Source organism: Dromiciops gliroides, chromosome 1, assembly GCF_019393635.1.
Source record: "Dromiciops gliroides isolate mDroGli1 chromosome 1, mDroGli1.pri, whole genome shotgun sequence".
Taxonomy (NCBI): Eukaryota; Metazoa; Chordata; class Mammalia; order Microbiotheria; family Microbiotheriidae; genus Dromiciops; species Dromiciops gliroides.
This window is the reverse complement of record NC_057861.1, coordinates 296745047-296770113: the sequence shown is the minus strand read 5'-3', so window position 1 is coordinate 296770113 and position 25067 is coordinate 296745047. Positions and strand designations below refer to the sequence as shown.

Here is a 25067-nt window from a genome sequence, read left to right as displayed (position 1 = left end):
TTCCCCAAGGACAGTTTGTGGTCTTTGCCCCAGGTATAAAAATGTAGAGTTACCACACTGGCCATATGCTCAGCTCCCCATCATAACAAATTTGTTATTTATGAAGATTATCATCTTGTCTCCACCTTCTTCTCCCTACACCTAGCTGGGGTTAATAACTATTGAAATGAATTGAATCATTAATGGAAGAAGGTGATATCTGGCACTATATTCCATCCTAAAGCAGCTTATATTTCTAGGTAATGAAGAATCATTCTCATTGCCTTATTGTGCTCCTTTGTGAATCAATAGAGAGTGGTTTCATGTGCAGGCTTCAAAAATATATTTTCTTTGAATTGAATTGAATCGGGACAAACCCACTGCTTCTTCTAGCAGTCTAAGTTACCATTCCCCCACTGGGAAGACATACCACAAAGATAAAAGCCGCTTGAAATAATTGCATTTGCTGTATCAGTCCCCATCACAATCAACAAAGCTTACTTGCTACTTCACAGATACACTGGTGCTGAATTATATATTCTGATAAATTATCTTCATCTGGTATGTTTTGCTTTGCATGGCTAGGTGCAAGCCACATGAAAGTTAAGTTAGATTTATGCATTCTTCTGTACAAAATTGTCAGAAATTATTGGAGTTGGGCTATGTGAACACTACTCAGTACTGCTGAAAGATGATTCAGTACATACCCTTTTAGGTAGTGAAGTCAAATGTATTTCATTATTCCTTATGCATCCTGCTTTAAAGGGAACAGGGAAAGGGGTAGTAGAGCTAGGTAGGGAGAGAATGAACCCAGAATTATCTATATCATTGAACCATCTCACTAAACACTGCTGGCAGGGACCAGAATTACCATAAGACCTCTTTTTCTAAGGAGCTCTATACATTTAAATATATGGTAGCCTTCTGCACCAATAATGGAGATTTATATCCTGCTATTTGATGAGTGCATAGTTTGGCTTTGTTTTGTTTTGTTTAAATCAGCAAAAGATGCCAGATGCAAATGAGTTTGCTTAGTGGCTTTTGTGTTTGAAGAACCTATTTCTCCTGGAAGCTGAAGCACTCAGTAATGTTAGGAGACAGGGTTTAGAAAAAGATTATAAGAAATCACTGTGAGTAGATGACTTTTAGTCCTCAAGGACCCTTCCATCTTCCATACAGATTGTACTTTGAGTTGATAAATAGACAGGTGCTATCTTAGCCAGCAAGTCTAAAATTTATTGCCGGTCTGGAAAAGTTTAAGTGGATTTTTCTTTGGTTCAAACAACAGCATTTTTTTAAAAATCGCCTACAAATTTTTCTTATCATTTTTGCTCATCAATAATGTAAGACAAGTTAGAAGAACTGATTGCCTATGGGTGTGATAATGGCATATGAAGCCTTTTATCTCTTGGTCATCAGATAACTTTCTGATCTGTAATAGGTGGGAAATACTGGCTGCAATTTAGTACTTGATGGTTATTTGTGACCCTAATTGAAAGAATTTGGAGGGTTTGAGCAGTGAAGGAAAAATGGAACTTTACTCTGGCAGAAAGACCACATCTCATCCCTCTGAATCAAAGGGAAAACCCAACATCAAGAAGGCATAGCCTCACCCACAATATTCCAGGAAGAAATCTTTTCCTCCCTGAGGAAAACAGTCATTTTTTCAGTCTGCATAGAGTTTAGGTAGAGAGGGGAAGAAATTTGGGAGCCATCTCAATGAGTTTGGGGTTCACCAAGATATGAGTGGAACATAGAAAGACTGAGCAAAGATCAGGTAAACAGGATGTGTTCTCCTATTCCCTCTCCCTCTCATCAGTCTAGAGATGGAGAGTGAGCCACTTTTTCTCCAGTATAGATAGTTCAACCAAATGCTTTTGAGTGGTTATTGATCACGCTTAGTGGTTTCTGTAATTGTATAGGTATTCATGTATCTGCAAATAGGGGCACCAGGAGGACTTTACCATTCTAAAAAATCCTTCTTCATTTTGGACTTTGTGCTGACATCCCCTACAATGATGGCAAACACTTCTGACAACCCTTAATACTACTAATCCCTTAATACTAATAATCAGAGGGTCATCAAGAAAAATTAACTCTATTGTTAGATCTTTCCAAGAATCTCAGGATTTTTTCACATATTCCTTAGAGATACCTTGTTGGAGGGAATCTTTTCCAATGGCACTTTGCACTATCAAATCAATCTTTTTATAGCTAACAAAAAATGCACACAGAGAGCTCTTGTATCCCCTAACACATTTCGATCAGTTGTGTGACTCCTAAAGATGCAGTCTACTGTAGAAAATAATTTAGTTACTAGTATTCTCTTGGCCACCTCTATTTTAGTAATAAGGTCTGAAAACATTTTCCCCAAGCATTTGGTAGTCTCCCTTTCTTTTAAATGCCTGAGAATCCATTTCTGAAAGCCTTCAAATTCTTATCACCTCCAACCCAACATTGACCTCCTCTTTGTATATTAGATCTTTAATGGCACTTCTGCTTCCTCATTGGCAACTCAGGGACTATGATGCTAGAGTCCAAATATGGGAGTGTAGGTGGCATTGATAGTAATAAGTTTTTTATACAAAAATCTTTGAGAGATTCTCAGTGTGACTATTATAAATTCCCAAATTAACTACAAAAGAAATATAAAGGAAGATGTTATCTGCATCCAGAGAAAGAACTGCTAAATAAAAGTATGTATAGAATGGCTTTACATATTTGTGTCTAATGGTAGCCATGTCCAGGGCAAAGGTGGGAGGAAGGGAAGAAAAAAAGAGAAAAAATTTATATGATAACTTTATAATATATTTTAAATGAATAGCAAGTTATATGTAATAGATTTGCCATTTCATGAGCAATCATGAACCATGTTATGTGTCATGAGGAAATCGGTTGGTATGGGGGTCTTTAAAGAATTACACCCTCTCACACACAAACCCAATTAGAATAAAATAATCTTTTATTTGAGTGCTAGAGAAAAGATACCTTGAGAAGAGTCTCAAGGGGAGATAGTTTGAGAGACATGGTTTTCTGACATACTTATCTCGCTGAACAGGAGAAAGGCAAAAATTTTATAGATGACAGGTGGGATGATCACCACCTTACAATGGAAAGTTCTCTTTGGGGGTGGGGAGGGCTTGCATGAAGGCTTGAATGAGAGGATTTCTGGATTTATCTGCATCCCCTTGGCACCACTCAGAAAGCAGCCAGGCCCAATAGAATTATCTCCCGAGGGTTGGGGGAGACTGGTCTTTAGGTGTGTCTGTCCTCCGGTTTAGCTTTTCAAGGAAAAGATTCCCTGAGTTCCCTCTGCCAAGATGGCAGAGGAAAGGCAGTGAGTTCTCAAACTCATGACACAATTGCTTCAAAAAGCATCCAAATACGGGGGCAGCTAGGTGGCGCAGTGGATAGAGTACCAGCCCTGGAGTCAGGAGGACCTGAGTTCAAATCTGACCTCAGACACTTAACACTTACTAGCTGTGTGATCCTGGGCAAGTCACTTAACCCCAATTGCCTTACCAAAAAAAAAAAAAAATCCAAATAATGCCACAGGAAAATTCCTGGAGCAGCAAAATCCACAGAAGAATGTGCTGATATCATCTTCCAAGCAAGGACAGCTTGGAAGGTTGGGAGAAGGGAGCTGCTGTGCTGAGACAGGGATGTAACCCAACCCCACAGTCACCCTGACACAGATCCAGTCCCAGGAAGGCCTTGACAGAGAAAGAGACCCCCCCACACTCCCAGAGCTTCTGAATCAGCTGTAGTACCAGTGTCGTCTGGAACTAAACTCACAGTCTGGTAAGAGGGCTGAGCCCTTGGCAGGGGGGGAGATTACAGGGGTCTATGCTGGTGCTGAGGCAGAACTTGGGTGTTTCACCCCTGCTGGGAACCAGGAGGTAGGCTTGAGTAGCCTGGGTTGGGGAGGAGCAAGGCTCATTGCAGCTGACAACCACAACACACAAAGCTAGTTAATTACCAAGTTGTTCTGGGGTCATCTACAGACCGGGGAACAGACCAGGCAAGTGAAGAACCTGCTCCTCCTTAAATCATACCACCTGGGACATTCTGAAGCTTGGGATAATGTAGCCTAGAAATAGTGTCTTACTTTAAGGAGCTAAAAGTCAAGTAAAAGAAAAGCAATATGAGCAGACAGAGAAAGGTGAGGACCATAGAAAGTTTCTTCAGTAACAAGGAAGACCAAAGGGCACCCTCAGAGGAAGATGTTAACATCAGGGCCCCTATATCTAAAGCTTCCAAGAAAAATATGCATTGATCTCAGGCCATAGAGGTGCTCAATAAGGACTCTGAAGATAAAGTTAGAGAGGTAGAAGAAAAATGGAAAGAGAAATGAAGGTGATGCAGGAAAGACATGAAAAAAAAAAAAGTCAAGAGCTTGAAAAGCCAAACTGGCCAAATGGAAAAGGAGGTATAGCAGTTCTTTGTTGTAAATAATTGCCTAAGAATTAGGATTGAACAAATGGAAGCCAGCAACTTTATGAGAAACCAAGACACAATAAAGCAAATCCACATGAACAAAAAAATAGAGGACAATATGAAATATCTTCTTGGAAAAACTGCTGAACTGGAAAATAGGTCCAGGAGAGAATTTGAAAATTATTGGTCTACCTGAAAACCATGATCAAGGAAAGAGCTTAGACATCATCTAAAATTTCCCCAATATTCTAGAAGCAGAAGGTAAAATAAAAATTGAAAGAATCCACAGATCACCTCCTGAAAGAGATCCCAAAAGGAAAACTCCAAGGAATATTATAGCCAAATTCCAGAGCTCCCAGGTCAAGGAGAAAATATTGCAAGCTGACAAAAAGAAAGAATTCAAGTAGTGTGGAGCTCCAGTCAGGATAGCACAAGATCTAGCAGCTTCTACATTAAAGGACAAGAGGGCATGGAATATGATATTCCAGAGGGCAAAGGAATTGGGACTACAACCAGGAATCAAGATCCAGAAAAACTTAGTACAATATTTCAGTGGAAAAAATGGGACTTCAAGGAAAAAAAGAGGACTTTCAGGTATTCATGATGAAAAGACCTGAACTGAATGGCAAATTTGACTTTCAAATACAAGACCCTAGAGAACCATAAAAAATTGGAGTTGGGGGACATACCTGGGGTCATGCAGTGGATGACTGTCTTGTGTCTGAGGCTGGGTTTTGGCTGGGATCCCCCTGGGTCCAGGGTTGATGCTTTGCCCATTGTGTCACCTAGCTGCCCCATGATGACTTCTTTTTTTTTTTTTAATGAGGCAATTGGGGTTAAGTGACTTGCCCAGGGTCACACAGCTAGTAAGTGTTAAGTGTCTGAGGCCGGATTTGAACTCAGGTACTCCCGAATCCAGGGCCAGTGCTCTATCCACTGTGCCATCTACCTGCACCTCCATGATGACATCTTTAGGGTAAAATTGAGGAGTGAGAGTAATGCACTGGGGGAAGGGGAAGGGCAAAAGTAGCATGGGGTGAAATCTGACATGAAAGAAATAGGAAAGGGCTGGGGGAAGATATGGGGGAGGAGCAAGGCAGTAAATTAATTTTACACTCATCAGAGTAGGCTCAAAGACCTTAATCTCATCAGAGCTGCCTCAAGAAGGGATTCACACACACACACACACACACACACACACACACACCAAATTGGGTGGAGTAATCTATTTAATCTGGGCAGTAAATGAGCCTAACACTCATCAGAATTGGCTCAAAGACCTCAATCTCATCAGAATTGGATCAAGGAGGGAGTAGCATACACACTCAATTGGGTGGAATAATCTATCTAACCCTGAAGGAAAATAGAAGGGGAAGAGGATAAAGAGAGAGGGGCAAAAGAAGGGAGGGCAGATTGGGGGAGGGGACAGACAAAAGCAAATCCCTTTTGAAGAGGGATAGGGTGAAAGAAGACAGACAACAGAGTCAATAACATGGGGAAGGGAATAAGATGTAGGGAAACAGTTAACAATAGTAATCATGAAAAAGAGAAAATGGGGGAAAATTGTACAAAAAATATTTATAGCAACTCTTTGTGGTGACTAAGAATTGGAAATCAAGGGAATGTCCATCAATTGAGGAATGACTGAAGAAGCAGTGGTGGTATATGATTGTAGTGTACTAGTATTGTGCAATAGGAAATGACAAACAGGATGATACCAGAAAAACCTGGAAAGGCTCATATGAACTGATGTATAGTGAAGTGAGCAGAACTGGGAGGGCATTGTGCATAGTGACAGCAGTATTGTTCAATGAGCAATTGTGAATGACTTAACTACTCTCAGCAATACAATGATCCAAGACAATCCCAAGGGACTAATGACAAAGCATACTATCCACCCCCATAGAAAGAAGTGATAAAAGAGCACTTGTGGATTGTACTGTGACAATTGGAGTGAAGTGCCCTTCTGGAGAGATACTGTAGGGAAGCTCTGCCATGAGGAAAAGACATCTGAGGGCAAGCCATGTGACTTGGAAGGTCAGTTCCTTGGTGTCAGGAAGTGACGTTTGATGTTTCTGGTTTAGACAGGAGGCTTATGGGATGAAGAAGGGGCAAGGACCCTGTGGGAAGTGGAGCAAAAATGCTGGCTCCCTGAGATAGAGAGAATCGCCTCTTTCTCTCTCCTCACCAAGTTCTTATGCTCCCTAATAAATGCTTAAAAGTCTAGACTCTTGTTAAAGCTTCTAATTTATCAGCAACCACTCATTAGATTTTTAGACAGTATAGCTAGAATTTTAGCCACATTACAGAAACCAACCATTCAGATGGTGACTTTACAGTACATATATAACCTGTATCAGATTGGTTGATGTCTTGTGGATGGGGGAAGAAAGGGAGGGAGGGAGAAAAATTTGGAACTCTAAATCTTATGAAAATGAATGTTGAAAACTACCCTTACATGTAACTGGATGAAATTTTTAAAATGTTTGTTGCACTGAAGAAAAAAAGGAAGTGTTTGCTTCATTTCGTAAATTAAAAATAAAATAAATATATTTTTTAAAAAAACAGACTGGCCTAGGAGCCCAAAGACTTGAGTACAAGTTCCCCTGCCCTGCCACATAATGCTTGTATGACCCTGAGCAACATTTCTGTCTTCTAAACACGTAAAGACATTATTCTAAAGCGTCCATAAAATTCATCAGATGGCCAAAGGGGTCCATAACACACACAAAAACAGACATCTTAAACTAAACACGTTCAAAGCAGAGCTCATTATCTTTCCCCCTAAAACCTTCCCACTTCCTACCTTCCCAGTTATGATATAAGGCAATGCCATCCTTTCAGTCCATCAGGCTCATAACCTGGAAACCAGCCTGGACTCCTTCCTCACTATCCCTCACCTCCCCCACCGCACCCCCATATCCAAGCTGCTGTTACCAAGGGTTATCAGTTTATTCCCTGCAATATCTCCTATAGGTCTGCTTCTCTCTTCTGACACTAATGCCATTCTGATGCAGGCCCGCATCACCTCACTATTGCAATAGATTGCTAGTGAGTCTCTCCCTACTCCCCATTCAGCCACCAAAATAAGGTTTCACCTTGTTACTTCTCTTCTCAATAAACTCCAGTTGCTCCCTATTACCTAGAGGACCAAATACAAAATGCTCTATTTGGTATTCAAAGCCCTTCATAACATATCTCCCTCCTACATTTCCAGTCTTCTTACCAAATTCTCTTTGATCAAATGACACTTCTCTCCTAGCTGTTGCATAAACAAGATGGTCCATTTCTCAGTAAAGAGTATTTTCTCTGGCTTTCCCTCATGCCTAGAGTGCTCTCCCTCCTCGGCTCTGCCTACTGACTTTCCGGGCTTCCTTTAAGTCCCAACTAAAATGCAATCTTTTATACAAAGCCTTTTTCAAACCCTCAGCACTACTGCCTTCCCTCTATTAATTATTTCCTATTTATCCTGAATACACACACACACACACACACACACACACACACACACACGGGGGTGGAGGCAAAAGATAATTACTTCCCTCAAAGACTTTGCAATCTAATAGGGGAAACAACATGCAAAAAAAAATATACATACAAAAGAAGCAAATAAATGTTTCTATTTGTTTGCCTCTTTTATTTATGTCCAGCGCTTAGCACAGTACCTGACACTTAGCAGGCACTTAATAAATGTTTAATGATATTGATTGATTTTTTTTTTAAGTTTAAAAACCCCCATTATTGATGTATCCAACTATTACTTAAAGAAACTATGATTTCAGGGGGCAGCTAGGTGGAGCAGTGGATAAAACATCGGCCCTGGATTCAGGAAGACCTGAGTTCAAATCCTGTCTCAGACACTTGATGCTTACTAACTGTGTGACCCTGGGCAAGTCACTTAACCCTCATTTCCAGAAACAAAGGAAGGAAGGAAGGAAGGAAGGAAGGAAGGAAGGAAGGAAGGAAGGAAGGAAGGAAGGAAGGAAGGAAGGAAGGAAGGAAGGAAGGAAGAAAGAAAGAAAGAAAGAAAGAAAGAAAGAAAGAAAGAAGAAAGAAAGAAAGAAAGAAAGAAAGAAAGAAAGAAAGAAAGAAAGAAAGAAAGAAAGAAAGAAAGAAAGAAAGAAAGGAAAGGAAACTATGATTTCATTATGGTGTATAACTCCAGACTCAATCTCTATAAAAACTTACAGATCTGTTTTTCATCAGTTTGTTGACTCTTTTTCAATGATTTCCTTGAAGCCTTAAGGATTGCTTTACTTATTTGGATTTCTCACAAAGCTTTATTTAATGTTGTTTGTCTCTCAAGTACATCTTACTATTTTATCCTCTACTATACATCATAAGATTTTGAAAATTAGTTTATACTCCAAATTGATGTTTTTCACAAAAATATCAAGTGTTGGCTGGTACAGGCTCTTTTTAGACTCTTTTCATCTTGCTCTGATAATTGATATACATCGTTAAACTTTCTTAAGAAATAGAAAGAATCTAAGACAATATTCTTATACCTGTTTTCCATTTTTCAAATCAGTAAAGTTGCAATTGCATTAATTGCACACCATACCTTCATCTCATTTTTATTCATTCTTCTAGTTTAATGCTTATCTTGATCTTAATTACGAGAAATCAGTTTTCTGATTGTATACAGACTTACTTAGAAATGGTTTCCACATCGGTGGTTTGTCATTTCCTGTCCCTTAAAATAGGATCAATTTATTTTTCAATGATGATTTTATTGAATGACTCACCATATCCAGAACCTCACAACCCTGAGTATCAACATATTTATTGATTAAATTTGGAGGATTCTTTTCTCTACAGCATATTATCATCCTCTCTTTAGAGATGCAAATGAGAAGGGGGAAAATGACACCTCCATATCTCTACATCTTGCAAAAAACTGTTCTAATACCCAATATTTTCCTGGAACCAGCAGAGACCATAGCCCTAACACAATTTGTAAATACTAACTGGCATTGAGACCTGGAGCAAATGCACAGTGGGTTTCAAATATGTGTTTTAAAATACCTGGGCTAGGGGGCAGTTAGGTAGCATAGCGCATAAAGCACGAGCCCTGGATTCAAGAGGACCTGAGTTCAAATCCAACCTAAAATACTTGACACTAGCTGTGTGACCCTGGACAAGTCACTTAATCCTCATTGCCCCACAAGGAAGGAAGGAAGGAAATAAAAGAAAATAAAAGAAAAAGAAAATAGGAAAAAATATATGAGCTTGCAAACCCCAAATGACTAAACCCAACCCCCATCCTGCTACCTAACTGTGGGTGTTCCCCAAGATTTTGTTGAGGGACTTATTTTTCTATATACTATCTCACTAGGTAGCCTCATCACCAGGGTAATACTATATATTTGGTAGACTTCCTAAGTCTCTGGGGAAGATAGTGACTATCAGGGAGAGGAGAATTGATCCTGTCCTATATTTTATCCCTGTTAGCCTGAGTGTTTACATTAAAGTTGAGACTTTTTTTTTTGACACAGACATTGTTTCTGTTTCTCTTGGGAAAACCACCAGTTCAAAAATGAACCAGAGATCATTATTGACAAGTCCCCAAGACTGAGGCCAGTTTGTGTAAACCCAGCACCTAAAGTTTGGACCACTGGTTGAATTTAAGGATGTGAATCAAAAAATATGATTATATGGATCTGGTTTATGTAAAGCCAGAGCTTTAGTCTGGGGTCAGGTGCCACACAAATGCAAAACTCAACATTCTAAAGGCATTGAATGATCTTGCTTGTGTTTTTTTTTTTAATTTCTTACTCATATTTCTGAAAGATATTCTTTGGTTTTGATGGCTGGCTTTGTTTTGTTTTATTTAAGTGTGGTTTCATTGGTATAATGAATTCCCAGTAAGGAAATTTCCTCTAACCATCCAGGTCTGTGCCTGCTCTGAAAAATTGTTTTTGATTTTATTGTTCAGTCATTTCTTGAGTCAGGTCTGACTCTTCATGACCCTGTTTGGAGTTTCCTTAGCAAATATATGGGAGTGGTTTGTCATTTCTTTCTCCAGATCATTTTACAGATGAGGAAACTGAGGCAAATGGAGTTAGATACTTTCCCAGGCTCACACAGTAAGTATCTGTGGCCAGATTTAAACTCAGGAAGATGAGTTTTCCTGACCCCAGGCCCAATGTTCTATCCACTATACCATCTAGCTGCCCTCAGTGCCACTTAGCTGCCCTCATTCAAAAATTATGGTCTTAGAGAATTGCCTGGGGACACTAAGATATTACATGACATATTATGGTTATGTCACCCTCCCAGCTATTATCACCCTACCTCTTTCCATTCTTAGGACCAGAGATATTGATATAGAAGGGACCTTAAAATCCATCCAGTCTAAGCCCTCCCATTTTAGAAATTAAGAAACTAAAGTCCCAGAAAACTTACTTGACTTATTTGCCCAGAGTCATATGGCTAATAAATGTTTGAGGCAAGATTTAAGCTTAGATTTTCCTGATTCTAAATCTACTGTACCACCTAGCTGCCCAATTAACTACTTCCTCCACAAAAGTCCTAATGTAAGGTTGCATGATGGTTTGAGTTTAGGAATGGAGAGTGGGTCCTATATTCTAGAATGCTGTGCCAACAGAGTTCAAACATTGTCTGATCCCACAAAGCTAAAAATAATAGGAGGAGAAGGAGGAGGAGTAATAATAAAAGCCTTCAAATCTTGACCTAGCAACAGATTGTGTGACTTTTGTTCAAGTTATAGTTCTGGACTTCACTTGGCATGGAGAGTTCACAATATTCATCAGTGGGAATCATATACATCTTTTTTTTTTTTTTTTAGTGAGGCAATTGTGGTTAAGTGACTTGCCCAGGGTCACACAGCTAGTAAGTGTTAAGTGTCTGAGGCCGGATTTGAACTCAGGTACTCCTGACTCCAGGGCGGGTGCTCTATCCACTGCGCCACCTAGCTGCCCCGGAATCATATACATCTTGATGAAATCTTTTGAAGAAGTAGCTATGTAGATAGTACTATGCCAGGCATCATGGGAAATATAAATAAATAATAGATTTTTCATCTGCAAAAATCTACTCTAGTCTATGATTCTAAATAGGATGTGATCCTTGGTTCTTAAAGGTTATTACAGTGGTTTTCAGACTTTGATAGGTCCTACCAAGCTAAAAATGTTTTGAATATGCTCCCTGTGATATATTCTACCTGTTACCTAAGGACCAGGCCTGCTCACTAAGGAAAAGATGATCACTAGCAAGTTGGTGAGTCAGAAGTAAATTATATGACCAAGGCAATTCATAAAACAAAGAGAATAAGAAATGACCCCTGGGCTCTATACAGCCAACTTCTTCTGTAGTCATAGTGGCAGAATGTTAGAGAGGGAAAAGATAATGCTAAGAATTATACAGTTATAGACTATTAACATTAATGATGGTAGTGTGTTCAATGTGTAACATATTTATACAATGGCCAAATGCAGTGATGAAATACTGGAAGAGCTAAACTCTATGCATACTAATATTCTTTCTATAAATCCATCACAGAATTTCAAAGTAGAAGGAAAACTCAGAGGGGCAGCTAGGTGGTACAGTGGATAAAGCACCGGCCCTGGATTCAGGAGGACCTGAGTTCAAATCCAGCCTCAGACACTTAACATTTACTAGCTGTGTGACCCTGGGCAAGTCACTTAACCCCAATTGCCTCACCAAAAAATAAAAGAAGGAAAACTCAGGGACCATCTAGTCCAACCAATGCCAGAACAAGAATTCCCTTGAAGCCACCCTCAAAGAAAGCAACATCAGCCATCCAGTTTTTGTTTAAAGAATTCTAGTGTAGAGAAACCTACTATCTCCTGAGTCGGCTCATCCCATTTTGGGATAGTTCCAATTGTTAGAAAACTTGTCCTTGAATCAATCTTAATTTTACCTCATTACAACTTCTACACATTGGTCTTAGATCTTCCTTCTGAAGCCAAGCAACAGTCCAATCACTCCTCCATAAAAAAGCATTTTTCATGTCCTCCCTCAGAAGACTGAGGGAGAAGACTCCATAAGACAAAAATTCCCAATTCCTTCAAATCCTCATTTGGTAGAACAAAGAATTGTGCATGGGAATAAATTTAAAATCAGGTTAGAAAGACAAATTGGAGCTAGATTATAAAGGTGTTTTAATGTCAGACTGAATAATTTGTACTCTTTTTTTTCTTGAGGGGATAAGGAACTATACATTTTTTAACAAGGGAGCCATATGAGAGTTATTCTTTAGGAAAAATATTTGGCACTTGTGTGGACAACTGATTGGGGAGAGATCAGGCTGGAAGGGGGGAAAATAATTAGAGAGAGCTTATTATGATTATAGAACCTGAAATAGGCTAGTGGTCATGTGAGTATAAAGAATGAGATAGATGTGAGCGGCATTATAGAAGTAGAAGCCATAGGACTTGGCAAATGATTGAATATGGGGAGTGAAGGAGAAAAGAGATAACTCTGAAGTTACAAATCTGAGTAGATGAGAGGCTGTTTGGATGAAGGGAAGAAAATTAGTTACATTTGGGACATGCTGAGTTTTAAGTACTAATAAAACATCCAGATGGATATGTGTAGCATTAAGTTGGTGATACAGCACTAGAATCCAGGAGAAAATTTAAGGGGTAACTAAAAAAAACTGCTTTTAAAAGTTAATGGGGGGGGGGACAATTAGATGGCACAGTGGATAGAGCACTGGCCCTGGAGTCAGGAGGACCTGAGTTCAAATCCAGCCTCATACACTTAACACTTCTGGCTGTGTGACCCTGGGCAAGTCACTTAACCCCAATTGCCTCAGAAAAAAAAAAGAAAAAACAAAAGTTAATAGGGAAGAAAAAAGTTAATGGGAGCTTTATACACCCCACAATACAAAGGAAAGGAATGCCACTACTCTAGTGACTGAATTACACAAGAATTTATGACATTCTGTCCCTGCCTGTTTAATCAAGGGATTTGGGCTATAGAAGATAACATTCAATAGGGTCTTTCTGTCTACTCTACACATCCGGTGTCCTTTCATTAGCAGCACATTGGAGGGCAGAATATGGCACAGAACCAATGTGCTAATCTTTTGTTTGGAAAGGTCCCTAGGTCTTCATGTCCCCTTTAAGTGCCCTTAATCTTCTCTAATTAACTATGGATTTCTTAATTTGCATTGTTTACTATGCAATCCAATTGGCTCTCCTCATGGCCATCTGCTTCACTGTGTATTTCACAAATGATCTTCCTATATTTCAGATGCCATATCACCCTGGGAAAGAGTTTATATAATTATTGCTTAAGTGGTAGAGCAGTTACTTGTGATGCTGCTGCTACTGAATCTTTTCCATTAAAAACAAAAACAAAACAGTAAAGCTCTTAAATTACCATGCTGTATTGATGTGTTTATTTTATCAAACTTCTAAATTTAAACAGGCAATTTCTCTATGATATAGCCTTTGATCGAGAGAATTGATATAATGTGTATATGTATAAACATATATCATGTGAGTATGTGTATCTAATGTTTTACATTTGCTGTTCTAAAGCCCCCATCCCTCACCCTCACTTTGTCATGGCCTCTCAAAGACATGGGCAACAGAGTAAACCTGGATTTATCCAAGTATTTCCTACATAGCTCCAACTAAAAGTGATATGGGGTGAATGATGTGTACATATAGCCCAAGTCCCCCTCTGTTCCTGTTAGTGTGTTCTTATATATATTAAGCTACCTCACATTCTCCTCTGACTTCATGGAATTCATAAATATTTTCATCCTTTCTTTATCCTCCCCCAAATTGCCACTCAGATACCTGTTCTGGATATAACCACTTCAATTGCTGCTTACCGCAATTTGCATAGTTTTGCACATCACCAGTCCAAGTCTGAATTCTCTTATGTTGGTAATGTGCCTTAATGTGCCCATATATCACTGACTTGACTCATTTGGAGATTGTTTTCTAGGCAGCTCGTCTTTCATTCTATTGATACTTCATTTTTGTGTATATCTTTTTCCTGTACACTTTGTGAGTCTTTTGGCCTACTCGTATTATTATTGCTTTACCTTTTCTTTCTGTTATACATGTTTGCTTTTGTTCTCTGGTTATTCATGTACTACTTTGATATGTGCATTATTGTATCCTGTATGGCATTTATACTTATAGTTAGGAAAATAACCTATCAAGTGAGACTTTGCATTGTACTACGTCTGTTGAATCTATTGTTGGTATTTGCTATGAGCGGCACCCTAAAATGATTGATTACATGAGATACTAGGTGATTATCTTTGTTCTGTTAAGTGATGCTTTTACTTTGATTCTGTGCTATGTAATTTAAGGTATCAAGTAAATCATATATGATTTTATGTGGGACTTAAAATATTCAAGACCTTGTGGAGGAATGCAATTAGATATTTGGTTCAGATAGATTTTTCCTGCAGGAAGCATAGACTTTTTAGAAATTTTAGTTCTGACAATTAAATGTATTAAACATGTGGAAGGGCAAGTATTCCTGCACATACATGCATGTATGCACATATGCCTGCAAACATACACACACACACACACACACACACACACACACACACACACACCTGGAAGAAGATCTTGAGAGTTCAGTGGGAAGGATTCTGGGAAGAGATGGCTGAACAGATCAGAATGAAAAGAGGAGTAGCAGGATGGTATATGTGGAGCAGTGTAGGGATTGTCAGATCATCAGAGAGAGAAGCTCCTACAGGTTTGTTTATTTGTTTGTTTGTTTGTTTGTTTGTTTGTTTTGGTATTGTTTTGTTTTGTTCAGGTTCAGAAGCTAAAGTCTGGTTGTTCTAGATTTGCCTTGTGTGACCCCAGCCTTCTGATTAGAAAAGACTGATAGACTGAAGCTGTTTGAAATCAGCAAAAGATCAATGAAAATTTTACTCTCCTTTCCCTTTCCCCTTGACTAACTACAGTCAGTAAAAATCTACATAATTGCTTTCTTAAACTTCCTGAATTCTTAATATTTTCATATAAAACTATCACTGGTAATTACTTGTAAGGATTCATGCCTGCTACTGTGTACAGAGAATTATAATGGAGGGGACCAGTGAATAGCTTGCAGTACACAAATCTAAATAGGACAGAGTTTGGAACCTCAGTCAAAAAGAGCTATGTTTTCATCTTGCCTTTAGGGTTTTAAGTTGTAATCCTAAGAACATCTTACAATTTTATTTTATTGAGAAATATAAGTTTCTCATTAGGAGAGAAAGAATACCATGTAACTCAGGACTTTTTATCCCACACTTTTCAGTCAAGTATAAACAGATTTAGGTGGTGAAACAGACACTAAGAGAAAAGGATGGCATTTTTCTCAAAAACATATCACCTGCAGGCAAAATTTGTTCCATTCATTGTAATTTTCTTCCTTTCTTTTTTTCAACTGATCTGTTCCCGGTTCCTAATTAGAGGCAGAATAGAGGGTTTGAACAAGGGATGGTCATGTCCCCAGACTGGCTGGCTGGCTAAGAGAGGAGATAGGAAAGATTCTGACCTGCCTACAAAAATTCCAAAGGTGAAATTGAGGAGAAAGTTCCTCTTTTTTTTTTTCCCATTTCTCTACCTTTATGACAACCTTGCTAAATGGCACTGCTTACTGGTTACACATTTAACAGATTAAATGATTGCTAACTTAAACATAAGGCAGCTAGATGGCACAGGAGATAGAGTACCAGGCCTGGAGTTAGGAAGACCCATCTTCCTGAGTTCAAATCTGTCCTCAGCCTGAGAAAGCCACTTAGCCCTGTTTGCCTCAGTTTCCTCATCTGTAAAATTAGCAAACCACTCTAGTATTTCTGCCAAGAAAACCCCAAATGATATTATGAATAGTCAAACACAACTGAACAACAACCACTTTATATACTTTGGAAGACCCAGAACGCCTGAGTTTGTGATAGACTACAAGTACAATTCACTTGGGAAGGGGGAGAATTTAGTAGTAACGACACCTGGGGAGCACTTTAGGATACCAATTTGGGCACCTTCTTGGGGAAGAAATATGTTATTTATTGAGGGAAGGGAGGGGAGCAGAATGAAAAGCTGAATTCAACCTTATAGAATCATAGAATTCTGAGATAGAAGAGATCTTAAGAATGCTGGGTCACAAATCTCAAGTAAGAAGGAATCTTAGAGGTTATTTAGGCTATTAAATTAAATGATCTCCGTTGCATTTTTATTTTTTTTTTAGAATTTACATTTTATTGTTATTTATAGTCAAATGTTATTTGGATACATACTCTTGATACATTTGATCTTTTTTTTTGAAATATAAAAAATTATAAGCTATATAATTTAGACAGCTGACAGTTGTTCACACTGTTCACAGGATCCACAATTGCTTGAATTCATTAATGGTTGATTAGAGCTTTTCCTTATTGGCTCCAGAAAACTCATTCACCTTTTTTCCATTTTTATAGAACTGAAATGTTGGCATGCATTTCACTTCAAACTCTGCAGCAACATCCTGACAGTCATCTACCTCCACTTCTATGAAGATCACATCTGGGTACTTTTCACCAAGTGAATAAAAGAAAGGCTTGATCATCTTGCATGGTCCATACCATGTTGCTGAGAAGTCAACTACTACTAATTTTTCTCCAGCATATTTCAATTCTGAGTCAGTTTTCCTTGTTCTCGATCTGTTTCACCATCTTTTCCGATGGCTCGGGCTGCTCAAGTGGCTCTGCCTGCTTGGGAGGCACTGGCTGCTGGGGCGGCGTGGGCGTTTGGGGAAGATCGGGTGGCTTCTGCATTTTATATATAAAGAAACTGCAGCCTTAAGAGTTTAGATGAATTGCTCAACAGCTATCAATCAACCAAGAAGTAAACATGAATTGTCTTGCATGTGCCAAACACTATGCCGATGCACTAAGTGCTGGAGATACAAAAAATAGAGGCAAAAACAGGTCCCTACTCTCAATGAGTTTACAATCCATGGGAGAGACAACATGAAAATAAATATATACAAAGCAACCTACATGTAGGATAAATAGTACATAATTAACAGAGGGAAGGCACAGAAATTAAGAGGAGTTGAGGAAGGCTTTCTGTCAAAGGTGGGATTTAGTTGAGACTTAAAAGAATACAATAAGGTCAGTAGTCAGAGTGGAAGAGGGAGAGTGTTCCAGGCATAGGGGACAGTCGGAGAAAATACTTTTAGCTGAAACATGAAGAATCGTGTTCAGGGACAGTCAGGAAACTCATGTCACCAGATTAAAGTGTATCTGTTGGGAAATAAGTTCTAAGAAGACAGGAAAGGTAGGAAGGGGCTAGGTTATAGTTTTGAATGCCATTTTGTTTTCAATCCTATAAACAGGAAGCTCCTAAAGTTTAAGTAGCTGGATGACAAAACCAGACCTGCACTTTAGGAAAGTCATTTTAATGGATGAATGGAGGATTGATTGGAGTGGGATGAGACTTGAGGCATGCAGACCCACCAGTAGGCTATTACAATAATCCAGGCATGAAGTGGCAAGCACTTACACTAAAGTGATATCAGTATCAGAGGAGAGAAGGGGACATATGCAATAGATATTGCAGAGGTAAAATTGACAGGACTTGGTAAAAGATAGAATGGGGGGAGGAGGTAGACATAGTGAAGAATTCAAAATGTATCCTAGGTTGCAAGACTGAAGGACTTGGAAGATGATGTGGCCTTCTACAGCAACAGAGAAGAAAGAAGGCAGGGAGGTTTTAGGGGAAAAGATAATGAATTCCATTTTAGATGTATTGAGTTTAAGATATCCAGTAGACACCCAGGTTGAGATGTCTAAAAGGCAGTTGGAAATGCAAGATGGAGATCAGCAGAATGTTTGGGACAGGATGAGTAGATGAGAATCATCAGCATAGAGATGATAATTAAATCTATGGAAGCTTATGAGAACACCAATAGAAGTAGTATAGAAAAGAGGAGAGAACCCAGGACAAAACCCCAAGAGATACCTCAAGTCAGAGAACATTGTCTGGAGGAGGAGATGGAAAGAAGTAGACAGACAAGTAAAAGGAGAACCAGGAGAGAGTGCTGTCCCCAAAACCTAGAACGAAGAAAGTATCCAGGAGAAGAGTGTGATCAACAGTATTAAAGGCTGCACAGAGGTTAGAGAGAATGAGGATTATGAAAAGAACTTTGATTTTAGCAACTAAATTATTTTGATCATTAGTAACTTGGAAGAGATCCATTTTGATGAAATAATAAGGATCTGAATTGAGGAGGGAGTATATTCCAGACATGTAGGAGAGCCAATGCAAATAAAGCACAAAAGTGAGAGAGATGGGAAGGCAGTTTGGTGAGAACCCAGAGCTCAGGAGGGATAGTAATAAACAACAAGTTGGAAAAGTATGTTGGGGTCAGATTACAGAGGGTTTTAAAAGCTAAACAGTGGAATTTGTATGATTGAAAAGATCATGGTCCATTCGTACAGGAAATGAAGAATAGCCTAATTGTGGACAGCTTGTATGCTACATTGGTTTCATTGCGATGCCTAAAATTATAATAGAGGAACCCGAAACAATGGGTGAAATCCCTCTGGTGAACTTACAGGAAGACACAGGATAAACAGGGACAGGTGGAAAAAATGCCCACATTATTTAGATCACATATCCATTAACATATTGGAGTCCTGTAGTGAGGCAACCTTGCCCTCAGAATTTACAAATGTATTCATGAATGACCATTGTTCTATGCATACCCAGTAAAAAGCAAAGAGATTTGGTCACTGTCATTCATATTATGTATCTACCCCAAAACAATATGATCCTAAGAAGGGATTTCTTTTCTTTATTTATTGATAAGGCCAAAAGGACAGGTCAAAGGGTGCCTTAATAATCCTCATAGGCAGAGAAAATGGAGCATATCTCAGCGTCTTATAAAAACAAAAGGACTCTGAGAACAGGGGTAATGAATCAGGTCTATGACATCTCTCCAGTTTGTGATAGTTATTGGTTTACAGGGCTTTACTGCTACCTGGAAGTGTAGATTGCACTGCTGCAATTGTTCTGTGTGTAACCTTTAACTCATACTTGATAGCAAACAAATGAAAGAAAAGCAATCCCGTCGGATGGGTTGATTTATTTTTAAAGCCAATGATTTTTTGTTTAATATAAATGTAAAAACATAACTTTTCCTTCAAGCTAGCCAGGTAGTTCGAGCAATTCATCAAAACCAGAAGCATCAGAGCTCTGCAATAAGAGAGGAAGGAAAATCTGTTCATGTCCAAGTCATTTTCTTTCCCTTCCATTGGGAAGATTTAGGGCGCAGGTAAGTTTTGTCAGTTAAGTCAGTCAGACTGACAGACTCCTTCATATAATTAAGCTAACTTCAATTTTATTATTCATTCCCAGAATTGCTAATATAGATGCCATATTTAAGTGCCTTTTCTTTCAGATCCCTCTTGCTTATTTGTGAATTCATCCAAAAGCCTCTTGTCAGCTCATCATCCATTTAAAATATTCCTCCTCTGAAAAACCATTTGTCATCTTTTCCCTTTCCTCTGGCTAGAGGTAATTCATGACATATACATAAACTCTTTCCAAATAAAAATATGAGTAATTCTTTTCCTTTCAATTTTCCTGATTATCAGAGGAGTTAACTTGGCAGTGGAGCCTTTTATATCTGCAGCAAACAGGAATGCAGCCTTCATCACCAATATAGTCAGTCAGACACACCTAGTAGACTCTTCAGTTTCCTCCCCTTCATATCCTTCCCTTCAAATGCACATTTATGACAGAAACTCAAGCCAAGTAATAGGATTAACACATTTGTATTAAATGATACACATCACTCTTCATAATCAGAGATTGCAATAACAGTAAAACATTTGAAAGCACAAAAACATTAAGGGAATAGAATATGTATTAAACTCTTTCAGCCATTAAACTCTCTCATATTCCATAAATTCTCAGAACAATGAAAAAGGGAAAAGTCAAGTTTTTCAGAATCAACACAGGAAAACAAAAGGCCATCTTATCTACAATTTACTCGTTTTGGGAAATTACATTCTGTGTGACAAAGGGGTGCTCCGACAAACTTTAAGCTATGCTTCTTCTTCTTCATCATCATCATCATGATGCACTTTTATATGGTGTTTTAAGTCTTATTTCCCCTCTAGTCCATCCTCTATACAACTGCCAAAGTGATTTTCCTTAAGCATAAATATGATGACCATATCACTCTCCTACTCCATAGACTCCAGTGGCTTCCTTGTCCATCTAGGATCAAAAACAATTCCACTGTTTAGCTTTTAAAATCCTCTGTAACCTGACCCCAACCTACTTTTCCAACTTATTGTTTATTACTATCCATCCTGAGCTCTGGGATCCAGCCAAACTGGCCTCCCATTTCTCATCTTTGTGCTTTTAAAAAAAAAATTTGCAGGGCAATGAGGGTTAAGTGACTTGCCCAGGGTCACACAGCTAGTAAGTGTCAAATGTCTGAGTCCAGATTTGAACTCAGGTCCTCCTGAATCCAGGGCCAGAGCTTTAACCACTTTGACACCTAGTGCCCCCCCCCCCCCCCCCCCCGCACCTTTGTGCTTTCGCCTTTGTCCCACATGCCTGGAAAACACTCCCCCTTCAATTCTGCCTCAAAGAATCCCTCTCTTCCTTCAGTACTCAGCCAAAGCACAATCTTCCTCATGAAGCCTTTCCTCATTCCCTATGAATGTTAGTGCCCTCACTCTGAACTACCTTGTATTTATTTGCATTTATTCTCTTTATATTCATTCTGCTTATGCTAATATATGTTGTTGTCTCTTCCATCAGAATGTACACTTGAAAGTAGGAACTATTTCATTCTTTATATTTGAAGTTGATGATACATAGATAGATAGCTGAGAGAGAGAGAGAGAGAGAGAAACAGAGACAGACAGAGACAGGGACACAGAGACAGAGACAGAGAGAGATGTCATAGCAATAGGACAACCTGGCCTTGAATAAGTGAGTTTGATAATGCCAGAAGGTAGCATGAACCCTCATGCCTCAGCCAACAGAGTGATTCTCAACACACAAAACTGATTACTTCATGAAAAGATATTTATTTCTAAGTGAGACACAGTAGGTCTTACCAAAAATAAAGCTAAAAGAATAAATGAATGAATGACTACACACAATGGAAAGATTTTAAAATGTAATAAAATAGAAATGGTACACAAAATGGGAGAGAGTTCAAATTGATACTATCACAAGTTCTACCTCTTTTGCGTGTTAAGAAAATAAGATGAAATAAGTAAGGGTATAGTCCATGAACAGAAGAAAAGAACTGAGAATAGAGTAGAAGGGGATAAAAATAAGGAGGAATTCCATGAGGTAAGGGACTGTCTTCTGCCTTTCTTTGTATCCCAAAAGCTTAACACAGTGCTTGGCATATAATAAATAGGTGCTTAATAAGTGTTTACTCACTGACTTCTGATTCTTATCGAATTTAGTGATAATTCAGGAATCCAGGAGACTGCATTCTAATGAAGCAGACAACATACAAAAACTATGTAACTTAAAATGCATTTGTAAATGGAATGTATTCTCAGAGGGAAAGCTCTGGGAAGTTGGGGAAGTGAGGAGCAAGAAAGACCTCTTGCAGAGAGTGGGATTTGAGCTGAGTTTTGGGGAAGACCAAGGTAGCTCTATTTTCTTTTCCTCTTTTTGAAAATTGGAACAATATTTGCCCCTCCAATCTTGTGGCACCCCTCTAGTTTTCCACTGACACAACTGAACAATCCTAATAATCAATTCCTCCAGAATCTGAAAATAGTGTTTCTCTGTGTTGGGTGTCTTGAATTCATCAGACAGTTCAGTTCTCTCTTGGTACTTATCTAAAGTATCAACTCCCTGTTGGTCTTGTTGTTGTTGTTGTTGCTGTTCTTTCATTTACAATGTAAAGGTTATTCTCCTTTGCAGAGAAAACAGAAACAAAACTAGAATTGAGCAGTTCTATCTTCCCCCTGTTATGAGTTATCATCACCCCACCGACCCTTGGGAAAGTCTTGTTTCTTACTTAATTCTTTTTTCCCCTCAATATGCTTTAAAAAATGACCCTTTTGCTGTCCTTAGATTCCCTTGTCTGCAGTTGCTCCTTCAGTCTTACCATTCCTGATAGTTTTTTTATTTAAAAATATATATTCTAAATTTTTTAAATGCCAGATAAAATGGGCATTTCCATATTCACAGTAGAAGACAAAAGATTATATATTACATTACATAGTTCTATCTTATACAGCTTGCTTTATTTCAAACTCTTACTTTCAAAAATGTCCTACTTGTATTTGCTTCTATTTTCTCCTGTGCATTTTTCAAAAAGATTCTTCAATAACCCTCTTTTCTTGTCTTGTTTTGTTTTTGTTTGTAGTTTTTCTAGCTCTCTATCCTTATCCCCCCTTGACCTCCTACTCAACCTGCAATGGAAAAAAAAGGAAAAGAGAAAAGCAAAGCCTTTGTAATAAATATGTAGAGTCAAGCAAAACAAATTCTTACATTGGCAGTATCTGAAAATATATATTATTATGAATTCTACCCTTGACACTACTTTACCTAATAAACTCACACTCTTATTTTCATCTTCTTTTACCTGACCTTGCTTCCATCCTCTGCAGTTTTCTTTTTTTTAAAAAAATCTGTTATATGATCAGTTCTCCCTGCAACCACATTGGTCTCTTCAGACTAATCCCATTTTTCCTCATTATTTAGAATTGTTTCCTTTTGCATTTTCCAAGGTCTAATCTTGAGCATCTTCTATCCTTCTTGGGCCAGGTCATATTGAAATATTTTACTCCCTAGGATCTTGCCTAGCTTTCCTCTTAAACTCTTTAAAATCTATTCAACAAAAATCTAGGAGGCACATCAAAGACTTCCCAGATTTCTTTCCTCTATCATATAATTTTACAAATAAAAACAAAATGTCAGTAATATTAATCATATAATGTAATAAAAATAGTAACTTATAAAGAGAATAAAAGTCAATAGAACTAAATGGAACTTAGGAATGCCACCCTAAATAATGAGTTTGTCAAATATAGACATAATAACAACTATTCTTCAAAAGAGAATGATAATAATGAGACAACAGACCAAAAACTTGGAAATTCATCAAAAGCAGTCCTCAGAGAGAAAAGAACATTTCTCTGGAAACATGGATTGACAAAATAGAAAAAGAGAAAACTACTGAATTGTGTATTTCTAGAATCAACAAATAATCATAAATTAATATTTTAAATTAGAGAAATAGATAAAATACAAAAAAGTCTAGAAATTATAAAAATATAAAGGTTAATTGTTTAAAAAGACTGAAAAAAATCAATAAATTGTTAGTTATCCTAAATAAAACAAAAAGGAAATAGTAAGGTTGAATAATAAACAAGGTTCATTTATAAAAGAAGGGATTTTTTTAAATTATCAGAACTTATAATTTGAAATTTTTGATGGAAAAAAAAGCAAATGAATGATTACCTACAAAAAATATAAAAGTTCCCAAATTAACAGAACACTAAATGGAAATCCTAAAAAAAAAAATCTCAGAAAGCAAAATTGAATGAGCCATAAAATATGCAAGGTAACTCTAGAATGACTACTTGATCTGAAATCTGAGGGCTTGGGTTCAATGCACCAACATGCATTTATTCAGTGCTTGCTATGTATCAGGCACTGTACTAAGTGCTGGGGATACAAAGAATGGTGAAGACACACTCTTTCCTCTAGGAGCTCACAGTCTGACAGTAAAGAAAACAGGAAGATGACTATTTACATACAAAATATATACAGAGGCTATGGAAGGTAATCAGAAGGATACAGAAGACACGGAGGAAAGGAAATAGTGTGTAGTTTTGGAAATGGGAGAAAAAAAGTTCAAAAAGTGGAATTTGAGCTGAAGTTTAAAAGAAGTCAGTAAAGTCAACAGAAAGAGTTGATAAGATAATAATCCAGGAATAGGAGAAAGCCAGTGAAAAATCACAGACTGGGGAAATGTCATGACCTGATAGAGGAACAGCAAGAACACCAGTGTTGTAGGACTGTATCATAATGGAAGGGAGTAAAACAGAAGAAGATTGGAAATAAAAGAAGAGGAAAGGTTATAAAGTGCTTTAAATAACAGCATTTTATATTTAATCCTAGAATTATCAGGGTGCCACTGGAATGAATTGAATAAGTGAAGTGACATTGCTAGACCTACACTTTAGGAAAATTTGGCAGTTGAGTGGAGGGTGGATTGTTGCAAGAGACTAGAGGTGGGGAGACCAACCAGACATCTATTTCAGTAATACAGAGAGTTGAGTAAATAAAGAGAAAGGAATGTAGTGAAGACATGTTGTAAAGGTAGAGAGGATAAGGCTTAGGAATATATTGGGGATGTGAAGTGGGTGGAAGAGAGGAATTAAGGATGTCACTCAACAGTAACAGGTAAGTCAGGAAAAGAGATAAGTTTAAGGGGGCAAATAACAAATTCTGTTTTCAATATTTGAACAAATCATAACATGTGCATTGGCCATGACTAAATAATTCTTTAATTTAACTATTGCTATATTTTAAATTCCAAGTGATTTCCTTCACAATCCTTCACTATAAAAAAGCCATCATTTGACTCATATAAATATATACATACATACATGTTTATATATACATAAATGTATGTTTATGTAAAATCATTATGCA

The 25067-nt window shown here is 38.0% G+C and overlaps 1 pseudogene; it reads right to left on the bottom strand.

The window, feature by feature from the left end:
• Window positions 1-16752: 16752 nt before the first annotated feature.
• On the bottom strand, window positions 16753-17083 carry LOC122748603 (annotated as a pseudogene).
• Window positions 17084-25067: the final 7984 nt, after the last annotated feature.